The sequence below is a fragment of the Lagopus muta genome, chromosome 8 (assembly GCF_023343835.1).
Source record: "Lagopus muta isolate bLagMut1 chromosome 8, bLagMut1 primary, whole genome shotgun sequence".
NCBI classification, from domain to species: domain Eukaryota; kingdom Metazoa; phylum Chordata; class Aves; order Galliformes; family Phasianidae; genus Lagopus; species Lagopus muta.
The window spans coordinates 34,137,669-34,159,747 of NC_064440.1; the positions used below are offsets into that span (position 1 = coordinate 34,137,669).

At 47.6% G+C, this 22,079-nt stretch overlaps 2 long non-coding RNA genes across 2 annotated transcripts; both read right to left on the reverse strand.

The window, feature by feature from the left end:
• Positions 1–1,796: 1,796 nt before the first annotated feature.
• LOC125697239 (uncharacterized) lies at positions 1,797–11,551 on the reverse strand. Its single transcript, XR_007378743.1, has 4 exons — positions 11,353–11,551; positions 9,303–9,443; positions 2,832–2,914; positions 1,797–2,743 (listed from the first exon to the last, which is right to left on the reverse strand). It is a non-coding gene; the product is annotated as an uncharacterized LOC125697239 (long non-coding RNA).
• A 501-nt stretch (positions 11,552–12,052) lies between these two features.
• On the reverse strand, positions 12,053–21,849 carry LOC125697240 (uncharacterized). Its single transcript, XR_007378744.1, has 3 exons — positions 21,735–21,849; positions 19,527–19,690; positions 12,053–12,190 (listed from the first exon to the last, which is right to left on the reverse strand). It is a non-coding gene; the product is annotated as an uncharacterized LOC125697240 (long non-coding RNA).
• Positions 21,850–22,079: the final 230 nt, after the last annotated feature.

Below are 22,079 nucleotides of genomic sequence, written 5' to 3' on the forward strand. Positions count from 1 at the left end.
AGTAGATGAATAGCCAGGAATACCAGTCAGGCAAAACAACCACCTGTGAAAAGGTGGATCCTCCAAAGCCAGCTAGGTCATTTGAAGTTAATCCAGAAAATAACCATACGGAACTGGGACAAGATGATCTTTAAGGTTTCTTCCAACCCAAACCATTCTATGAATCTATGATTCCGTGAAAATCCTTCATGGAGAGAGGCAAGAGAGCCAGCTGACTGCCTTGGCTTCAGCTCCTGCTGACTCACAGTGCCATGCCTGTACTCTCTGGTCAGCTTTGGCCCCATTTCCCTGCCCTTTCCCCGCTTGCTCCCTGCAGCTTGCATTGCACTTGCTGCTTCATGCCCTATGCTTTCACTTAAAATTACTGAGCCTGCAATGAGAGTGACACACCCTGTATGGATAATGCAGAAAAAAGGACATCGTGATGCAATTACCAGCTCAGAATTTGCTCTTTCCTCTGCCAGGTCACCCTTTGCTACCACAGCCCAGTGGAGCAATCAGTACTACAAGCTTCTCATAAAATGAGATGCTTCACAAGTTGGAAGAGATCCATAAGGATCACTGAGTCCAACTCCTGCCTCCACACAGTACCTCACAGAGCCAGGCTGGGGTCCTACATCTTGGTGAGCCTCAGTTCCAAGGGAACTTGGCAATGCTTCCCATGGCCAAGCAGAGGAGATGAGAAGGCAGCACTTACAAGGCTAAATAGAGCTGGAAAGACACCTTCAGTTCCCTGCTCAATGCTACCTGTGAGTCCAAGAGGCTCACCTTGACATTTTGGGGAGTGTAGGATTCATGGCAAAGAGAACATAGGACTGAGGTCTGCCTCAGGCTTTGTCCCCACAAGGATTCCCATTTGTAGGTGCTCCTATGTCATTCTCAGCTCACAGAGCAGCCTAGCTCATGACATTTCCCATCAGTACCACGCTGTTGCTGGGGATGCCGCTTCAGCTGGGCATGAGCAGAGCTCTGGCAGCCATGCTTGGGAAGCTGTGCTGTTTATTTGGCACGCTCCATGAGCACATTGCAAGGGCTCCATTTGAGAACAAGGGAATAGAGAATTGACTTTTTATTGCACTTATTAATATCGTAGTTTCTCGTAACGCCTGCACTCAGCTGAAGCTGCCTGGAGGGCAGAGCAGTCTGCCCTGCATTCCAGCATGCACAGGGGCATGCTGAAAGCACCCTTTTTCTCCTTCAGGGGCTACAAGCCTTGCAAACTGGACCTATCCCATGCTCCAACATGCTGCCTCCTCCACAGCCTCTCCTTTTAGCTGTGAGCACGGAGGGTTAGGTGGGTTACAATGACCTGTGAATCATCCTTCCCAACCCTCTTTCCCTATCACTGCTCCCACTGACCCCATGTCACGCAGCCTGGGCTTTCCCAAGGGCAGTGGGCGGCTTGGGGCCCCCATGGCCGCTCACCCCTGGGATTGGGCATCACTTTGCTCTCCCGGGCCTTTTAAGGAAGCACGCTACGCCCTGGGCCCCTGGCCAGTGCGGGGTTACACATGGAAGTCATCTGCAGCTGGGAGCACATCTGCCAGCGTGGCTGCGGGACTGGAGCAGGAATAAAAATAGCTCAGCACAGCTTTGCATCCCGACGTGCTCAGCGCAGGCGCGCTGCTAGATGCTGCCCTGCCGGAACGCTGCTGGCCTTCCCCTCCTCTGCTTGTGCTTCCAGGAAGAAACAAAACACTCCTCTAAGCTCTGCGTTTGCTATTTTACTTTATTTACACACACAATCCTAATACGGGTGTCCTCGCACGAGCTGCCCTTGTTTGTCCTATCTTCCATCCTAGGCGTTGGGTAGGTGTTTGTCCATCCTTCTCCTTTTGTCCCTCTGTCGCAGGGAGGTGGTGGAGACATCGACCCTGGAGGTGTTTGAGAAACATGTAGATATTACACTAAGGGACAGGGCTTAGTAGGGAAATAATGGTGGTAGGTGGATGGTGGGACTGGATGATCTTGGAGGTCTTTTCCAACTTTGGTGATTCCATGACTTTATGATCATCCCTCATTTGTGTAGGCGACAGCCAGCTGCAGAGCAAGGTGGGGAGTGCTCACAAAATGGCAGGAGGCTCAGCCCTCCCAGCAGCAGAGCTCAGGGCTGAGCTGTGTGCCGTGGGGTAAATGGCAACGAATCGGGACTGTGCTCCAGCTGCAGGGTGATTTATGAGAGTCTTTCCTTCACTTAAACAGAGCAGATCCGAAACAGATGTCTAACCTTTATCTCGATCGCTGCAGAGACGGAGGAGCAGACAGGGGAGAGAGAAAGACATTTGAGTTTCCATTGGCTGCTGCTTCACTGTCTTCCAAAGTCAGCTCATAAAGAAAAATGAACACCATCAGCCAGGAAACTTTGCTTTGGTGAACTATATGTTTTGTTTTGACGTTGGCTGCTATAGCGACCACGCTGAAATAAAAGTGCAGCCGGCTGTGATGACCTCACTCTGTTACTCCATTAAAATCCCGTATGACAAAGATGCAACCCGGGAAGATTAGTGTCTGAAGATTTGAACACAGGCATGTCTGTCACTCTAGTCTCCTGGAGAGCAGGGCTGAGGAAGGGCAGGTAGGAGAAGCAGGCTCTGGAAGCAGCCCTGTGCTGTGCGTGGATGTGGAATCATAGAGGTGGAAGGGACCCTTAAAGGCCACCTCATCCACCTCCCCAGCAGTGAACAGGGACACCTACAGCTAGATCAGATTGTTCAGAGCATGGTCCAAGACGTGAGGATCTCCACTGTAGGAAAGTAAAAGCCAAATACATTATTACTCCTCAAACAGGATAGGAATAGCTTAAGCATGCAAGTAATCAATGTATATCATACCTCCTATGCATGATATCTTCCAGTTTGAGCACAGCCAGTGAACTGGAGTGGACATATCAATCTGAAAGGCCACAAAGAAGTCCCTGGGGAGGAAGGCAGCAGTTTGTTATTTCTAAAATATTTGTCTAGTTTTCCAGAGGTGATTAATTCTGCAGATGGGGAGATTGCGTTGGAGGTTAATGAAAAACAATTAGCACTGGGTTCAATTGACTGGAACTTTGCAGAGGGCATGGAACAGCCTGATTTTCAAATAAGTGGACTGCTGCCACTCTTCAGCATCCCACTGCAGCCCCGCAAACTCACAGCTTCTCCCAGCCCTTGGAGCATCCCCATACTTATTGAGGGTTTAATTGCTTATAGTGCAGCAAGCAGAAGTTAAAACAAGGGCCATTTGGAAAGGAACATTAAAAATGCTTGCTTATTACTTGCGAATTTCTCCTTGGAAATCTGGCAGGTTTTATAGCAGGGGCAATTTCTAAGTAAATGATGACTGATGTTCTGAAAGAAGTATTTTTACAGCAACTCTTTCTCAGGTTATTTCTCCCCCAGGGTGGAAGGGGCAAACAAGACATGGGGGAAAGGCAAAGGAGCAGCTTCAAAGATGCTCCCCTAGGACTACCTCTCCTTCGCACCTATACTTGACTTCAGATGTAGAACAGGATGTACAAGTCCATAAGGGCCTAAAAGCAGCAAATAACCCAAAGGTTTTACCATGAAAAATCCCTCACCATATCTCTGAGGAGTTTCAGTTTCCTCCATAGTGGTATAACATAGATGAGCAAGGATGCCAGGCATGGTGCTGGCCACAGCTTGGGGATAGGCACTGAGGTTACCCTAGGATGATAAGCCCGACATGGCTCTACCTTCCACTCTTGGTACCTTGCTTCCAATCTGCCCAACACTGCCTCTTTTAATCACTGTCCCATCACTTATAATTTTGTCAACCAGAGCCTTCTCCTTTCCAGGCTGGGCACTCCTGTGCTGTTTGGCTCCTCCACCTGTCGCTCCCAGTTTGAGACCTGTCTTGCTCATTTCGGCACCGTTGGGAAGCAGCGTATTGAAAACAGCACCTGGTTTCCACCCCTCTCCCTTCTGCAAAAAGCAGAAAGCAAGAAGAAAAGAAAAAAAAAGAAGGCATTTTTTCATGTAGCCCAGAGCCAAGCTCATTGCGAAAGAGCGCACCGTGTTCTGGTCAGCCCCATCCATTGTCCTACAGCTGTGTTCCACCGCAGGACTGCTGCTAGTGGTCACGTAAAAACAGGGCTGAGAACATCCCCTCTTGCAAATGCTTTTGACAGCCAGCCCCTGGCAGTGGCACTCACTCCCACAAGTTGGGCTGATGTTGGAAATCTCTGCTCCCTGTCCCATCGCCAGACTTGGCAAATAAGGTCGTGCTGCTAACGCTGCAGGGTGCCATGAGTTTTAAGCTCCTCTGATCCCTGTGCAAAGCCCAAACCATGAGGAGAGGTCAGGGCAATGTGGACCCCAAGGACCACTCTACATTCAGAGAGGGGTGTAGGTGGGAAGAGCGTTGCTCCCATGTACGTGGACAGGAAAAGATGAGCAGAAAGGATTTGTTTCTGCAAGAAACCCATCTCCTGAGCTGCTCCCTCTCAGACTCAGCTAACTACGTGTCCGTCTGCACCAGCAATCCCAGGAATTTCCACTGCACCCTGCTCAGGAAATCTCTGCATTTTTTAAAAGACATGCCTATGGAGGGACACCAATTGCTCTGTGAGTGTGTGAGCGCTGGGAAAGGGAGAGCCCAGAAAAAAAAGAAAAAAAAAAAAGAAAAATAGAAAAAAAAAACAACATCCCAAGCAACAAGGCTGGTTGGAAAAAGTAGTCAGGAGTTTGAAGCGCATCCAGACCACTGCTCTGGAAATCAGGCTGAAAAATCTTGTGACATCAGGCTTTCTGTGGAGATGGCTGCTATTTCCCAGCTGGAAAGCCCTGGGAATGTCACTAGCAGCCCACAGAGCTGGGAAGATAAGACCACCGTACCAAACAGCATCAAGGTAAACTGCAGCAGTGCAGTCTGTAGGGCACGAAATGCAAACAGCACTCCATCAGTCATTTGCACCAAGACTTCCAAGCTTTCCCAGCACTTTGGGAGAGCACAGGGGGGTTGCTTTTTTGGAGGTATTGTAGAATTATTCAGATTGGAAAAGTCCTCTAAGATCACCCAGTCCAACCCCAGCCCTCCCCTCCATGCCCACGTCCCTCAGTGCCACATCCCCACTGTTATGGAACACCTCCAGGGATGGCGACCCCAGCACACTTCCTGGGCAGCTGTGCCACTGTAGTGCTGCTCCTTCTGAGAAGAAACGTTTCCTATCCATGTGAGAGAGCTGGAGTTTGGCATTTCCTGCAAGAGAGAGGTGCTAGCAAGACGAAATGGTTGCAGCAAGCAGTAAATTGTCTGTCACTGGGATGTTATAGGAAGGCAATATGAAAATCAAAGCCCCACTGATACTTTCAAGTGCTGGAAAGCCACTTGTAAATGCCTTTAGATACCTATGCCAAGGAAGACACAGCAATCCAAGACTTGTCATTGATCACATCCCCCAGGAATGACAACAAATGTGGGGAGCTGTCAACAGAGAAAAGAGAAATTTAGGATTTAAATGTAAAAGAGAGGTTGTCAAGCCCGCTGAGCAGCTGGCCTCAAGGGATGATGGATACAGCATGGATGTGACTGATGGCAGCCAAGAGAGCAGCAAGCCTGGATCCCAAAGTTTGTCCAACTGTTGCGTACGTAGAAGCATAGAATTGAGTTAAATGGAGCCTAAAGGTCATCCAGTCCAGCTCCTCTGCAATGAACAGAGACATCTGCAGCTGGATCAGGGTGCTGAGACCCCCAAACAACCTGACCTTGAATGTCTCCAGGGATGAGGCATCCACCACTTCTCTGGGTGGTGAAGCACTGTGCCAGGTGCTTCAAGACTCTTATAACAAAAAAACTCCCTTATATCCAACACAAATTTCCACTCTTTCAGTTTGAATCCATTTCCCCTTGTCCTATCACAAGAGACCCTGCTAAAGCATCTGTCCCCTTCTTCCTTGTAGCCCCCCTTTAGATACTGAAAGGCTGCTCTCAGGTCTCCTTGGTGCCTTCTCTTCCCCAATCTGAACAACCACAGCTTTCTCAGTATCCCATCCCCTGTGAGCTATATAGATCTTCATTATTACTATTATTTGCTTGCTGAGCTTGGTCTTCTATTTATTTTCTTGTTGTTGAAGAGAAGGTGCTTGCTAAGGGCCATTTGTTTGCAAAGGGACATTTGCTCACAAAGCCAACAGACAGCCTACAGATGAGCGTGCCCGCAAAGCAGACTCCACACACTAGAGCCGTCTGGAGTCCCCCAGGCTCCCCCCAGCACCATCCCACCCACCCACCACTGGTTCCAGCCCCACGTGGCTGCCCCAACAGCCCCAGCATCCCCAGGCTGAGCCCCAGCCGGCGTCGCGCTGCCTCCCCCGCAGATCCGGGACCCGGCAGCGAGCAGCCTTAGCTCATCGCTGGGGCACAGCCAGCCTGGAGTGGGAGGGAAGAGAAGGGAAAGGCAGCACGGGGGATAGGAGGGCTGGAAAGGGGGGAAAAGAAGGAAGAGAGAAGCTTGAGAACTACTCTGGATGAGGCTACAGTGACTTAGGGAAAGGACAGATTGGGGATGGGGGGAGAAACCACGAGGTAGGGTAGCAAAACAGCCTGCCAGAAAACTTGCCCATAAACTGAGGGAAAAATCACTGTTGCTTCAGTTCAGACAAGCCCTGCTGAATCATACGACGTGCTTCAAACCCTGCGTGTGTTTAATGTTTGTAGGTGTAGGTACAGAGCCAAGGGTCCCCTTTTGGGATTTCAAGCATCTCTTTGCTAATTGTGAGGTTTGCAGGAGGATACAACTGCAGCACACACTCAGAGAGCAAGGGATGAAAATAAATAGCACACTTTGGAGGAAACTACACACAGCAAACTGCAGGCGTATTGGAAATAAAGGAGAACTTAGCCGACAGAGCCAACAGGTTTAACACTATTGTGATCCATGCTGGGCTCACGCAGAATTTGGGATATGGATATGGGAATGGGAATATGGGAATGGAGACATTCACCATGTGGTCAATGTGAGAGACATTCAATGCCAGGCTAGACAGGGCTCCGAGCACCTGACGGAGCTGAGATGCCCCTGTTCATTGCAGGGGAGTTGGACCAGGTGGCCTTTAAAGATCCATTCCAACTCAAATGATCCTATGGAACCCTGCAGAGAGCACAGTGTTCCTCATCTGGATGTGGAATAGGTCACTGGTAAGGTCTCTTAACCACCCCCTGGGAACAGCCAAGACATCTATGGGACAGGATTGTATTTGTCCTTGTGGGAGACAGCTCATGTAGAAGAGGTGGGGTGCGTGCCCAGATCCAGGAAACCATGCAGGTAGTATCAGTGATGCTAGCGTGGGATGACCAAGAAAATCAAACCCTTGTGTGGAGGTGGCCAGCCCACCTGCACTGCAGTTTCTGGAACTGCTTTTATAATGAGGCAGCGTGGGTAAGGGGCTCTCCCTCCTGATGGCTTGCTGGAAGGTTCTGAGGTGAACCAAGCCCTGCTCATCTTCTGTAAATGTGGGAAAAGCAAGCGAGGCTTAGGCACACTTCAAGCTGTTTCTCATTAGCGTGGGAACCAGAGACATGCTGCAGAGATGCTCTTCAAACGGGGCACTCAGCCCCTTTGGTACAGGAATGCAGAGCCAGTTCTCTGCTCTTCTTCACCAGAGACCCTTTCTATTCCTCAACACAGCCAAAGGGTCCGGCAGGGAATCCCAAACATTGCAGCTCATCACCCATGTCGGAGGTGAAACTCCGCTTCCCAGGCACCTCATCACCGGCACTGCCGGATCCTGCTGGGGCCAGGAGCAGCCAAACCCTGCAAGGTCAGGGCAGGACATCCACGAGAAGGGCCGGGAGTGTGGAAACACAGGGCAGGGAGTGGAGCCGATGCACTTTGGAAGAGCTGAGGAATGAGAAGCATGATGTGAGAGCAGAGCCAGCAAGTGGGGAAAGAGACGGGCGCCCAAGCTATCGGCCTGTTTGCAATCAGTGCAGGGATGGTAGCAGCCTGGCCGCCAGGGACACGTAAAGCAATTTGAAAAGCTGCTGGAAATGGGCTGCAGGCAGACTTTACAGTTCCAACACATATTTCCTATTAAAAACACAAACCTAATCCTCGTAACAAGGAGCACCAGGTGGTGTGGCTCAGGGAAGCATCACCTTTCCGCTCTCACATGAATTTAAGAACAGCTTATCCCACCTCAATATCAAGGACAAACTCCAACAAAGAGTAAGGCAATGCTCTGGTTTGCTTTCAGCCTGGAAGGGAGGAGAAACTCCTGTACCCGTGTTCGTGTGGTGTTTCAGGAGGAGGGTCCCAGGCTGGGTGGAAAATAGCAGCAAGACCCATTCAGATGCAGTGGGGGAGATTTGGGTTTGGTGAGGTCTCTGCCTTAGGAGAGCCAAGAAGCACACTTGGGAGAAATTGAGGCTGAACACCTCTTAAACCTCCTGCAGCCCAACAAGAAGAATCATGACAGCTGGAAAATCCCTCCAGCTCCAACCACAGCCAATGCTGTGTGAGTCAGATACAGTCTGAAGGGGTCCAGAAGGACAAAGGTCATCACTGGAGGCATTCATGGCCAGGCTGGATGCGGCTCTGGATAGCCTGGTCTAGTGGCTGGTACCTTGCACATAGAAGGGGGCTTGAAACTAGATGGTCTTTGAGGTCCTTTTCAACCCAGGCCATTCCATGATTCTATGATTCATCTGGTGATGGTCACCAGTGGTCCTCATCCTCCTGTCCAGAGAGGACCTGGCTGCTGGCAAGGAGTAGAAGAGAGCTAAAATGTTTTTTTTAGATGGGATCTAGCATGCCTCACACAACTTTCACCAATGCAACTGACTGTGCAAAGCTGGAAGCTTTGTATTCTATTTTTCTTTTGTCTATACAGTGGTGTTTTGGCAATGGTTGACTGGCTTACAGAGACCTTGGAGGCTAACAAGGCAGCATTTAAACCCCACCACGGTCAATCAAAACGGATTCCAGCTACAGTGGGATGGTTTTGAGCACAGGCCAGCAAGGATCTGCTGAATCAGAGTGGGATGGGTGGGGAGGGAAGAGGAGGAACAACTCTGTTTTCAAATGGAAAATATTTTAAGACCCCTTCTGAGGCCAACTGCACAAAGTCTCACTGCATCCTTGCAGGGCTACCAGCTGCCAGAGCAGCTTTCAGGTGTGCAAACAATGGGAAACCTCCCCTATGGGACTCCGATGAAGCCCTGGAGGGATTTAGCTCCACCATAAATCACAAGGGGCCCTCCCTGCCTGCACCCTACTGACATGCTAGGGATGCACCTTTTCCAGGGCAGCCTCCAGCTCACATGATCTATTTTTTGGAAGGACACGAAATAAACCACGTTACCTGGACTTTCTCCTCCTCTGAGGGATTTGATCCAGCGGTTTTCCTGGCCGCAAGCTGCTTTCAGGAAGCTGCTTGTAACACTGGCACGGGGTCATTCTTCTTTCTGCTTTTCCTCATTGTGTGCTTGCTGCATCCCTGCTGCTGGATATATAATATATATATATATTAAACTCTTTATATAATAAACAATACATCCATATTTGTATTTATATACATAATATAACAGCCCCCTCAGCCCACGGATGTGTTATTTTCCAGCAACTCCAGGATAGCGACCAACTGATCCCAGGCAGAACTTCTATTAATTTCCTCCATCCAGTTATCAGCTTTTTCCCTTACTTCATGTACACCAGACTCTGCAGGAAGCTTTCCCATACCATGAGGTTGTTCATGTTTCACAGAAGTGCCAAACACCTTCTTGCAACAGAGACCGCCTGCCTGTGCTTACAGAAAGCCAAGCACTGTCAAGTCAGACTTTAGTCATTGCTGCAGACACATGGGGTGACGTATAATGTTAATTAAGGGAAATCTAAGTCATGTTTCTGTACCTTTTCAGCACAGCACATTTCAGACCCCCTGAGGTCCTGCTTTCCTTGGTAGATAGGGAAACACATGGCCAGACATGAGCACAGACTGGGTTTCATTTCTGCACTAATGAATTTTGCTAAAATTGTCACTGCCATCAAACCTTTGGTCACATATTAACAAAGCCCTGGGCATGCATCCCATGCTCCTTGGGCTGCACATGTGGATGCTACATGTTGTCCACGTGGAGAAAAGAAGAGAGATGCCCCAGGCTTTGCTTTGGCTTTCTCCCCTCTGATTTCCTGGGGACCCTGGGAGCTTTGCAATGGGGAGAGCTGCAGTGAGGCCTTTTGCTTTCCTCCCAGCAGCACAAGGTTGAGCCCCGGGCTGAAAACGTGTCCTCAAAAGCTTGGTCATTTGGCTGTTTTCCCTTTCATTTTTCAGCAGAAAGACTCGGGTGATATTTCACAGCAAATAAAAGCCAGGCATGAGAGCCTGACTTTCCTGGCGGCCGAAGGGCGCGGAGCTGGCTGGTAGCCCCATGCTGCTGGGATGCACTGGAAAAATCTTCCCTGCATGAAGGGAACCAGTTCAGAGCTGGAAACCAGAATTCTCCAGCCCCTAACACCTCAGGACAGGAGAAAATAAGATTTTGTATGATAAAGCTTAAATAAGGAAGGAAAAAACTAGTGAAAGCCTGCATACACCACACAGCGTGGTGGCTGTGATTTTGCTGAAGAGCCCTTTTTGCAAAGGCACATGGAGATCTGCGATCATCCATCCTTCCTAAGCGAAAACCTGCCCTCATCAGGCTGAACCTGCTGTCTCCCAGGGAGGAAGGAAAGCTCTCTGAGTGATGAGCTGGCATGTGGACAGAAGGCAATAACATGGATGTGGTTGGGAAGCGGAGAGACCTGTGCCCCTGGGAGCAGCCGGGTTTCCTCCAGCTCCTACAGTGTATATGTTTGGGCAGGAACATGGCGTGCTGGGGGCATAAGGGGATGCAAAAGGTTAAACCACAACCTAAACTGATTGTTCTTTATAGAATCATAGTGCTATAGAATGCTTTAGGGCAAAAGGAATTCCAAAGCTCACCAGTGCCAACCGCTGCCACGGACAGGGACATCTCCCACACAGCAGGCTGCCCAAAGTCACACAGCCCAGCCTATAGAGGTGCTTTGGGAGGACCCCCAGACTCAGGAGGTGGGGGGACATGTGATCAGCCTGACCAGCTAACTGCATGCTGAGTATTTCTGTTGCTTCAAGCTGTGGCTGCTCCCTCTCCCAATCTGAGCCTGGCAGCAGACCAGGGAACAACGTTAGCAAAGGAAAAGACTCAATTATTTAATTCAGTTCCTTAACGTTCTGAAAATGAGCACAGATTGCCAAATCAAACACTGGCACAAATAGGAGGGAAAAAGTTAGGTGTGCTTTTGCTGGCTGTAAGCCTCCCCCTGGAGACGCCTTTCATTTAGGGCTGTTATCAGTTTGTTTCATCAAATGAATGTGATAACAAGGTACTCACGTGCTTTTTAGATTTGCTTCCCTGTTTGTGCCGGATGGGTGACAGAGGATTGGTCTTCTTGTGCTCAGGGAGGACAAAAGGAGAAGGCAAAGAGCAGAACGCAAGATGTCCAAGTCCAGGCTGACCTCAGCACACAGCTGGCCAAGGCACCACCCGTGATGCTCTGTGTCCAAAACTCAAATTATCCACCCTCCATGTGGCTCTGCACCTCCGCTTGGACCCACATGGTCTAAGAAGAGAAGAAGAAAAAAAAAGTACAAGAAGAAACTTGTTCTTCCATTTACATTCTTACATTTTTACAAGAAACTTCCAGTCTTACAAGCTGATTTTTGCTGTTATGTGCTCATGCATATGGGCATCCAGTGCACAGCAGGGTAAGGGGACCAAGGCAAGCCGTCTTCCATCCACGTAGTAGAGAGAAAGTCATCCAGCAAGGCAGGGCTTGTGGGGTGACATGGGTTTTCTGTATCACCATTTGGGACCTGTTTGAATTAAGACACAATAAGGCCGTGTGTGATCCCTCACCAGCCCAGTTTATCCTTTCTTTTTGCAAAGCTTGGAGCTTTTCCCAGCATTTGCTATGGCCTGAGCAGAGCTCAGCTGGAGCCAAGCCTCTGGATGAAGCAGAGGTGTGAACTGGTTGAATGTGGAAACCCAAGGGATGGCAATTTCACAAACCTTTCATTTGTTTGTAGGAAAACATGAAGAAAAGGCAGAGAGCAGAAACAACAGGCGGAAAGCCAGAGCCCAGTGCTGCTAGCATGCACCACACGTTCCTCTGGACGTCTCCAAAGCAATTTGGAAGAGCTCAGTCCTAGAAAGGCCACCAGCGTGTTACCTGCAAGCAGAGACATGCAATGCATATTCTGTAGGTTTGCAGCTGGACCGTGTCCATCACAGAGGTGCAAGTACTGATGTTGAGTGATGGACTGGGAGCAAAGTGATCTCTTTGCTCCACTAGTGTTTAGCATGTGGGTTTCTCTATCAGCTCTCGGTGCACCAGTACTGCCCCACAAATTGTGACTCCACTTTCTCAGAGTGGGAAGGAAAAGGAAACCACATAACAAGGGTGAAGTGATGCCCAAGGCCTCACTGGGGGAAGCACAATGAGCAAACGAGCTTCACCAACAGCTCTGGAGCATGTCCTTGTTGACTACTGAAGACAACCACTGCCAGTGCTTCTAGTGAGCAACAATATTCTGAAAAATACATGTAACTGCTCTATTTTTAAAACACGTACATATGATGGTAACTACAGGTTGAATCTTCAGCTCAAATTTTGAAGCCATCACAGTGCAAGCCCTCCTATTTTCTATTCTGAAAGCCACGCTGCTACTTCTGTCCAGTACCAGAAAGTGCTGGGTGTTTTCTGTGCCTGCTGAGAAGCAATGGCACTTGCCTGAATTTTGCCTTAATTTACTCCTCTTCATCTACAGCTTGATGCGTAAGAAGCTGTAAATCTCTCTTTTCAGATGTAAGTCTTCAGCATTTTCTTCACTCTCCGAACCTCTCACATGATTGTGCTGGCACTAACGCCAGAAAAGTTTAGTCATGGCTTCTGTCCCTCCTGTGCCAAGGAAGGGAGAAACGAAAACAACCAAATCCAAAGCTAGCTGATGGGCTACAACCCAGCTCAGAGCTAATAAGCTAGAGAGGTACAGAAAAAGGGGGAATTTGCCCCAGGCAAGGTATCTACCAAGTGGGAATTTCTCCGTAAATGAAAGAAACATCCAGCTCCATAAAACTGAAGATTTGAGCAAATAGTAGAAACTCATAAGGTGATCCCAAGGATCACTGAGGCAGATCCCAGACCTGCATCCTTTAGTAAAGCTGGGCAGCTTCATTATCTTAGTGACCACCATGGTTTTCACTCTTAATTTTCCTATTCTTGAAAGAAAAGAAGAAGAAAGCAAAGCAAAAGCGAATCCCATCAGATGCCTCTCTTGTTTTTAAAGCAGAAATTCTGTTTTGGCTGCTGACACCATTTGAACCACTTTCTGCTGCAGTGCTGGAATGAAGTCTGCCATGGAGCATGGGCAGATGAAATTTGGGCCTCTCAACAACTGAACCTCACTCTTCTGCCAGCCAACTCCATGCCCAGCTTGGCTGGGGCTCTGTGCTGGAAGACACGTCTGCAAATGCTCATGAATAGAGCATGAACCAGGGCAAGACTTCATCTGTTTTTACTGCAGAAGAACCACCTTGGCTTTATGCAACATGTGTGCATCTACCTGCACCTACAGACACAACCATGTATTAATCCATAGGCTAACCTCCATAACCAGGGTGAGATGCGAATGATGACTCCACTGATTTTTCTTCTGGAGCAAATTTCCCTGTTTATGATCCTTGAACTTAAAATAAGTGGAACAATAATGTCAAAGCAGCCACGTGCTTCCTGTTTGTCCTGCCATCCCTGCCTCTGCTCTGCTAGCAGCAGCCTGACCTGGAACTGAGCACAGGAAAACATGCAAAAGTAATTGGGCCATGAGAAATAGCTCATCCTCATTCATTCTCCAGTTGATCTTCATGCATACCTTTTTCATGGCAGCCAAATAAGTCTTTCCAAATGAGCTTTCCAAGGCTTTCTCAAAACAGCAGAAGACAGAGATACCAAGGCTCTACAGAACCAGAGCTCGAAAAAAGCATTTTCCATGTCCACAAAAAAAGGCTGAAGCAGCATCTAAGAAGCCACCCAGTTTTCTGCATTTTATGGCAATTAAGACTACTCTGCATGATCACTCAGACAAGCAAATCTGGATTACATCTGTATGTGCTCAGATTTGCTTGTATTTTACTTTAATTTTCAGGGCAGGAGTAAATGAGGACTGCACCATGCAAAGGGTGGAGCTCACCAACTGGCTAACCTTGCTCTGGTTCAGTTGCACAGCTGTGCCTGACAACCCAGTGGGTCCCAATTAAGCCAAGATAACAGGTGGTCACAGTCAGACACCATCAGGGAACTTTTGGGAAGAAAATGCATGGGACAGAGAAACTGAAAGGGCTGGGCAAAGAAAAAATGGCAGCATGAATGTGGAGAAAAGTAAAGCATAAAATAAGAGCGTGATCAAGAACTTAAAACTATGGGGAACATCACAATTCTAGCCCTTACGTAGATACAAATGCTTAGATACAGTGGAATAAACATCAGGACAAATGCCATTCACAGGCTGTGGCAAAGACAGAGGCTGAAAGATTGATAGATAGCTGCAGGCAAGACATTCTGCCTGACTTTGTGTAGGCCAGGTTGCCCAAACCTCAGGGCAGGGCTAAAAATGATGAAAGTGCTTTCAACTAAAACCCAGAAAGACCTGCAATCTTTAGATCTCCAGCAGAGAGAGAGGTTAGTTGCTCTGATCTTGTTGGACCAAACCATGGTGAAGAGTCCAACAACAGATTTGCAGAGATGGACACATGCCTGTCCTTCACAACTGAAGTCTACAGTATGCTGCAAGACTGTGCACATAAACTGCTATTGTAGGACTTCCCAAGCTCCCAGTTGTGCCTGCTGTACTAAACAACCCCCAAACATTCGTTAAGTTCTAGAGGGCATCAGAGCATCACAAGCAGGGAAAGTAACGGCTGTGTGAGGTTGTATGCCAGAAACCACTAGCTTCTTCAAAAGAAAGGCATACTACTTAGGCTGGAGGCTATTAGCTGCCAGTTGCAGCTAAAATAATGGTATTCTCTCAAGTGCAAAGTTCTGTGCTACTTGTCAGGAGATCCATGGCAAACACTGCTTTCTTGCTTCCCTTGCACCATGCAGGCCAGCAGTGGCAAGGGATGTGCTGCCGTCACCGCCGTCCGCTTGCTGATTTTGCCCCCGAGAGCAGTCCTTTGCCAGGAAAAACATTGGGATATTTCCATTTTAGGAAGTGAGCTGTTATTTCACTTTTTTGGCCAACATCGATTTACGCAATTTGATACTGGTAAGGGACCGAACCCTTTCACAACACTTTCTACTGTTCACAGGGCTTTTAATTATCAGCAGATCTCCCGGTCTCCTTTGCACTCAGTGATTTCTGCTAAGGGGCCAGCTTCTCAAAATAGCTGAAATGCTGGTGGATGTGTGGATCTGAACAGAATATGTTGAGGCATGACTCCAGGAGCTCCTCCTCCAACTATGCAATGACTTCTAAGTCTTGTAGACTTGTAATCAACGGTAGAAGAGAAGTAAAGCTAAGATGTGTTAGTTTTACTTCTATCACTGATTCCCATTATATTGCTACTTGCTAGCTACCTGAAAGTTCTGAGACAGACTATGTCCTTTCCCTTGGCCTGATCAAAGACACAGCAAGGTATGTTTCTTGTATCTGGAATAAACTAAATCAGGCATAGGAAGGGGAAAGAAGAAAAGAGAGGCCACACAGATCCTTCACATTTGTCTCACAACCACACTTACGAGCATCTATCCTGTAGTAACCATTCAACTCATACCTAAATAAAACACTTATGAGCATCTACCCTGTAGTAGCCATTCAACTCTTGCCTAAATAAAACAAGCTATCAAGTACAAATCCAGTTCTTCTCACTCAGTTCTTGACTCTACCTCTACTGCAAGTCTGGAACTCAGAACAGCACAGGAAGCTCATCACAATGCCATAATTACTTGTTTCCAAATTCAGGTGTTTTCAAAACCACCTTTCCCTTTCTATTGCCTGTAAGTATAAGCAAGTCAGGAAGAAGATATAAATCCTTGGGAGAAAAACTGCACTTTGGATGAGCCATTTTTCAAGGCTGTTCCAGAGAAATGAAACCTCGGACTGAACTGTTGTGGTTCAGGTCATAGCACAATACGTCTTAACCCTGCAATTAAATACACACCAAAAATCATTCAGAAAGTCCCTGGCAAAACCAGAGAGAAAGTCTACATTTCTTGAACATCTTGAATAAGTCCTTCTCAACCAGTTTTACTTCCCTTGGAGTCAGCTGCTCTCAGTGTTACTGCTTCTGCAGTGGTTAGCTTTTGGCTATCTCCACTGAATTCAAGAATTTCCAAAGCAGAACCACGAAGCAATGAGCAGAACGCTGACAGATTTCTATCTGAACACAAAAATCACTCAAATTCCAAGAAATGCTATTCTACACACATGACTAATGCTACATTTTATCACTTTTCTCTTATTTTTTTTTCATTTCTTTTCAAACTGCTTTGTTTCTTTGCCTCCAATCAAGCTCCTGCCTCTGAAGACAGTGGAAAGAATGGTTCAAAGTTGCTGGAGGAAAACCTGCATGGGGACAAGTTGTCTGAGCACTCACAGAAATCTACAACACACACAAATGCATGCATACATGCAGAAAATAAAAGAAACATGATGCCATTTGGCTGCCTTTCTAGATTTCCCTTCTTCGCTGAAGATCAGAGCTGGCCGAAAGGGTCAAGGTAAAAGTTGCTCTTGAAGAGGTACAAATAGAAAGGCAGGCACAAATAGTGGTTCAGGAATAATTTTCTTCATAGATGGAGTGAACAATTCTTGCAAATAGAAGTGATTTACTGCTTTGAGTCATTTATTAGCTGGTAAGTGACAGGGCTTTTTTCTGAGCTATAAAGTTGATCGTCGCAGTAAGCAACCGCAGGGCATAGCATACAGAGATGGCCCTTTGATAAGGGCATGAACCCTCCTGAGGGGTAGTAAAGAGCCCAGAGACAAGAGGGTGGATGTTGGGTTGACCACCATAGCAGCTCACATCTTTATAAACCAAGTGCACGAAACCACCAGGTCAAGGCCCTTGCATCTTAGTTGAGGAAGTACACAGATTATGCATGCCAGATACCCATTCCATTACACTTCTGCTTTGCCTTAAAATACTACTGCAGTGATGCATGGAAATTTCCCACCTTGCAGAGCCCCCAGCCACCTGTCAAGACAGAGGATGCTGTGGCACATGGCTCTGCTCTGCCTGGCTGCAACCCTGTACAGAGATGCATTAAGAACACAAAGCAAAGGGAGACTGCAACAAGGGTTTCTAGTGACAGATATGACTCACCAAAACCTGGCTTCATGCTAGTGGCTGGTATTAATAAACCAATCTCCTGAGGCAGTGTGCCTGGCAGTCCCTCCTTATTGCCCTGGATTAATTGCCACTCGGTTCTGCCTCAGTCCTATTGGTGCACTGCCACCCTTTAACACGGGCCTCCAAAGGACAGCAGCACTGACAAGGCACAGTGTTGACAAGGCTGTTGGAGAAGAGCTGCTTTTCTTCCCCTTAATGAATATCCCAAGTCAGAAGGGACTCCATGGGATCTCCAAGCCCAACACAGCACCACTCAAACCCAAACCCTATTGCTGAGAATGGTGTCCCAATGCTCCCTGAGCTCCAGTATCAGGGCTGTGCCCACTGCCCTGGGAGCTGCTCCGTGCCCACCATTCCTTGCCTCCATCTGAGCCTCCTGATGCAGCTCTGTGAGGTCACTCTGTCAATCTCCTCATCACAAAAAGGTCCAACAAGAGGACATGGCTTCCAGACCACAGAGACATCATAAGACTCATCACGTTGATGGGCAGATAGCCATAATGAGCTCCTGAAAGCTTGTGTTCTGCCTCAGTCCCGTAAGAAGGAAGATCAAAGGGAGCAGAACCTCAGAGATCAGGGCTGTCCTGAGGTAGGACATACACACTGGGCCCAAAGCACGCTCAAGACAACCGCTCTGATTTCTCCTTGAATGCATTAAAGTACAGAGCGGAAATATCTGGAGTTCAGCTGGGACGACATACAGCACAGCTGGGGACCCTAGAGAAATCTGAGGCTTTATGAACTTCTTCGAACACTTCCTTCTTTTCTGCCTTTTTTGCCCCCCAGTTCTATTTCTTTTTTTCCTAAGAAGTGCTTCTTTTCCCAGGGAGAGATATTAAGTTCTTGATTTAATAACCGTGGTGAGGGCTGCACTTTATAAGTAAATAGAAAGATGTGCGGTCACAGAAATAGGAAAAACCACGGGAAAAATACCTCCTCTCACTCTTCATGGTAGAGAATTGATCTTTAAAACCAAACTTTGCCTTCAAATACAATATTCCCCCAAATTTGCAAGCATCTAGGCACACAGCACTCTGCAGCCAGCAGAGAGAAAAGTCAGTTTGTCTGAAGATGGGTTGGAGGGACATGTATTTGAGCCAGACTCTTTCCCTGGGGAGGCAAACCCCACTTTGCACTTCTTTTACATTTTGTCCCATTGCTACAATAATTTCCAAGTGACTTTTGCCTCTTTTTTTTTGCAATGTGCCCAGTGTCTCTGGGAGCCTTCTGGAAGAAAGGGCCTCAATCAGTGTAGACCATGAGTCAGTTGGAGGGAAGGGAGGCTCCATTGGAGCTGGGGATGAAGTTGGTTTGCACTTCTGTTCCTGAGTCTCAAAGAGCCATGGGCACAGAAATCTGTGCAGGAGCTGGAAATGGTGACCAGTTAGGTCCCCAGCCAAACCAGGATAAGATTTTTGCTCCATGAGTCTGATGACCACATCCAATAGCCAAGGGAGAAATTAAACAGGAATATCACTGATGATAGCCATGGAAACTGCTAGCAGAAGGCACAGAGCCAAAGAAAGGAGAGAGTTCCCACAGAGCATACACCATGTGCTATCTTCCTGTCAGCAACTATTTACTGGATATTCAACAGGCTGCGGCCAGGTTTTCCAATACACTCCTTCTCATCCCACAAGAACACTACAAGCTTCTCTTAATTCAGCCTCCCCAGGTAGAAATTGTAAGTTTAGGCTGCAAGGTAATAGTGGGCTTGAGGTTTTAGGGCACTTAGAATACATTTTACAAGGCTGATTGCCCACATGGTTGACACAGTGCCCCATGTCAAGGTATTCCAATAACATCCAGCTTTTTCAAACAAAACCAAGTAACCCACCTTTTACTTAGGCATGTTTTTTTCCTGCTAAAGCTCTCCCATTTTGATAGAGACCTGATAAAACAGAGAAGTGTCTTCTGCAAGGTCACTTCCAGACATTGGCAATGGGCAGGAGCAGCAGGGAGCATTACAGCTGTGCTCTGGGCTTGTGGCTACATGAAAGCACCTTTGCCAAGAGGTGAGCACATCTCTCCATCGCTGCTGGTGGCCCTTGCTCTGATGAGAAGCTCAAAGTTATTGAGCAACGAGAGATGGAGAAACAAACCACGAGGCTGGACGTGCCATCAGAAATGAAATTTTCAGCTGTACTCAGCTTTCTTACCTCTGGTTTTCTGCTCTGTAAGAGTAGCAACAGTAAACACTTCCCACAACATGGTGCATTAAGGGGAAATGTGATCTTTGCTGTCGGGTTCAGATAGCTTGCCTTGCATGTAGCTACCCTCATCAGCCAAGGCAGACAGACATCTTGGTGGTGCCGACCTGAAACTAGGACAGAAATACAGCTGGTGAAAACCTAGCAGAAGCAGAGAGCCCAGCCCAGTGGGTCAATTCCTGCCTGCTACCAAATATATAGGGCAGACATCCCAAAAGGCAGGCAACAGCTCCTCCAGAGAGGAACCTCACATGTGGGACTCCCGTATCAAATATGTGGGGCACAAGTATTCTGTCAGACACAAAATGTTTTGCATGCTGGAGTGATCCCAGTTAAGTGAAAGGGTGGGTGGAAAGTCAGCTAAAAGCACAGGGCCATGTGCAGATGAAAGTGATATCACTGATCTCTCTCTGGGAAAAAGGACAACAAAAAAAACCAGCAGATTGTAAAACCAGAGGTTCCTTAGCTAAAGATAGCCTTGGTCTGCTGCTATCCAGGGCAAGCCTCTGCAAATCACCAGCAGTTCCTCCACAGCCAGGTACATGCAAGCCTAAAGCATCAATCTGCACTCTGGGTCACTTCCCTCTGCTTGTTTCAGCTCAGAGGGAACATCTCCTGGAGGTGCCATCTCCCCCCCTGGCTGGAGCAGTGCATTCAAGCTTGGGCATTGTGACAGATTTCTAAGGAGCTCATGGGTACTTGAGACAAATCTCACCCTGACTACAGGGAGATGTGAAAATAAATGTACATTAAGCTAGGAAGACCTTCACAGGGAGACCCAAGTGGCTTCATTTCCTGAGAAAGGCTCAGACTTCAAAGCCTGGAGAACACTCACAGAAAGTTTCCTATGCCAGTTAACAAGCAGGGAGTAGGAAATGCTTCCCCTAAGACACATCCAGCTGGGTTTTAATTTTTTTCCATGGAATGGCCCCTGCCCACTGCGCCGATCTCAGTGCCAGCAATGATTAGTACTGTCCTATCCTCTGTATTTCACTGTAAGTTATGGCTCTCCTGAGATACAGTAAGGGTGTATTAAAGATGTGGAATCTAAAATTCAGAAGTTCAGAAACAAAAAGACTTTGGGGACCAAACAGAAACACTGAAAATAGAAGTTCTGCGAGCCAACACAAACTCAATTCCTTGTTCCATATCCCTCCCATGCTTCTCTGCAACACTGAATGTGGGGGTCGAAGAAAGTCATTCATAAATTTGTGCAGGACTAAGCAAATTTGTTCTGTTTGGGAAAACAACAGAGCATTATCAAGAAAGCCAAACCGTTACTTTTGAACAATTTTTTGGAACAATTAAGTGCCAATTTCCAGCTAACACTTTGATATTCCATTCGTGCATCTGCATTACCCTAAAAATCAGCAGATACGCACAGAAATCCTCATCCACCCCACCCTTTCCCCAGGCCATGTGCCCACTTGCTGGCCCTTGCCCCTGAAACCAGAGCTGCCCCTCTGCAAGAGCAGCTTGGAGATTTCCAACAGGCTAAGCAAATCACACCCTCCCACCCCTTGACCAATGATGCAGCACCAGAGAGATGATGGAGAGCTACACAGACAAGGAAGCTCGCTGCTTACTTTGTCTCCTGGGAAAAGCATGGGTGGGAGCACCACATTCTGCCTCCTTGCCACCAGCAACCTTGTCCTGGCCATTTTGGTCAGATCCACAGCCTGCTGCCCCAGGCCATGGCCTGCTTGATCACTAGCCATAGCATTATGCATTATTCGTGGGAGGTTTTGCCCACAAAAATCAAACCTGTGTTAATCTTAATCATATAAACAGAAAGCTATTCTTTTTCTCTTTCCAGAGTGGGAGGAAATAAAGCCATTTGGGCAATTAGCATTGCAGTCTGGCTGAATTTAATCCTGAAGGATAATACATACTGAGCATTATTGCCAATTGTTCAGCCATTTTGGTTATATGAGAATAGTCTTAAGCACAGCAAGTAGCATTGTTCTAATATAGCAAAAATTGCCTGACAAAAGCTTGATGTAGTTACGTTAGTGACATGACTGCAGACGTGACCACAGTGCTGGGGGAATCATTAAGTTGAGTTTGCATATATCAATAGCAAAACGTGGCCTTGGGGATGAGCTGCTTCTCTATGCTGAGACAGCAGAAGACAGGAGAAAAAGGAAGGTTACTCACTGCAGGTCAGGGGGGTGTGGAAGCCAGCTGTAGGTGTTTTAAAGCCGTGTTCTCTTTTCCACTGGAGATGTTACCTCCCTGGTAGGTAGTGCCCAATCCTCCAGCTGTGCCTCCAAAGTTTTCCTGCTGATAGAGGAGGTGAAGCTCTCACCAACTGCTTCCAGAACATCTCACTTCACCACGAGCCTACAGAGAGAATTAAATACCTTGGATTGCATTCAGAAGTTCTGCAGGAACCTTTAGAAACATTAAAAAAGAGTCCAGGCCTTACATATAGACTGACAAATTCCCCTCTGCTATGAATCCACAAGTGCCATACAGCACAACTGTATGCTCTCTCAAAAG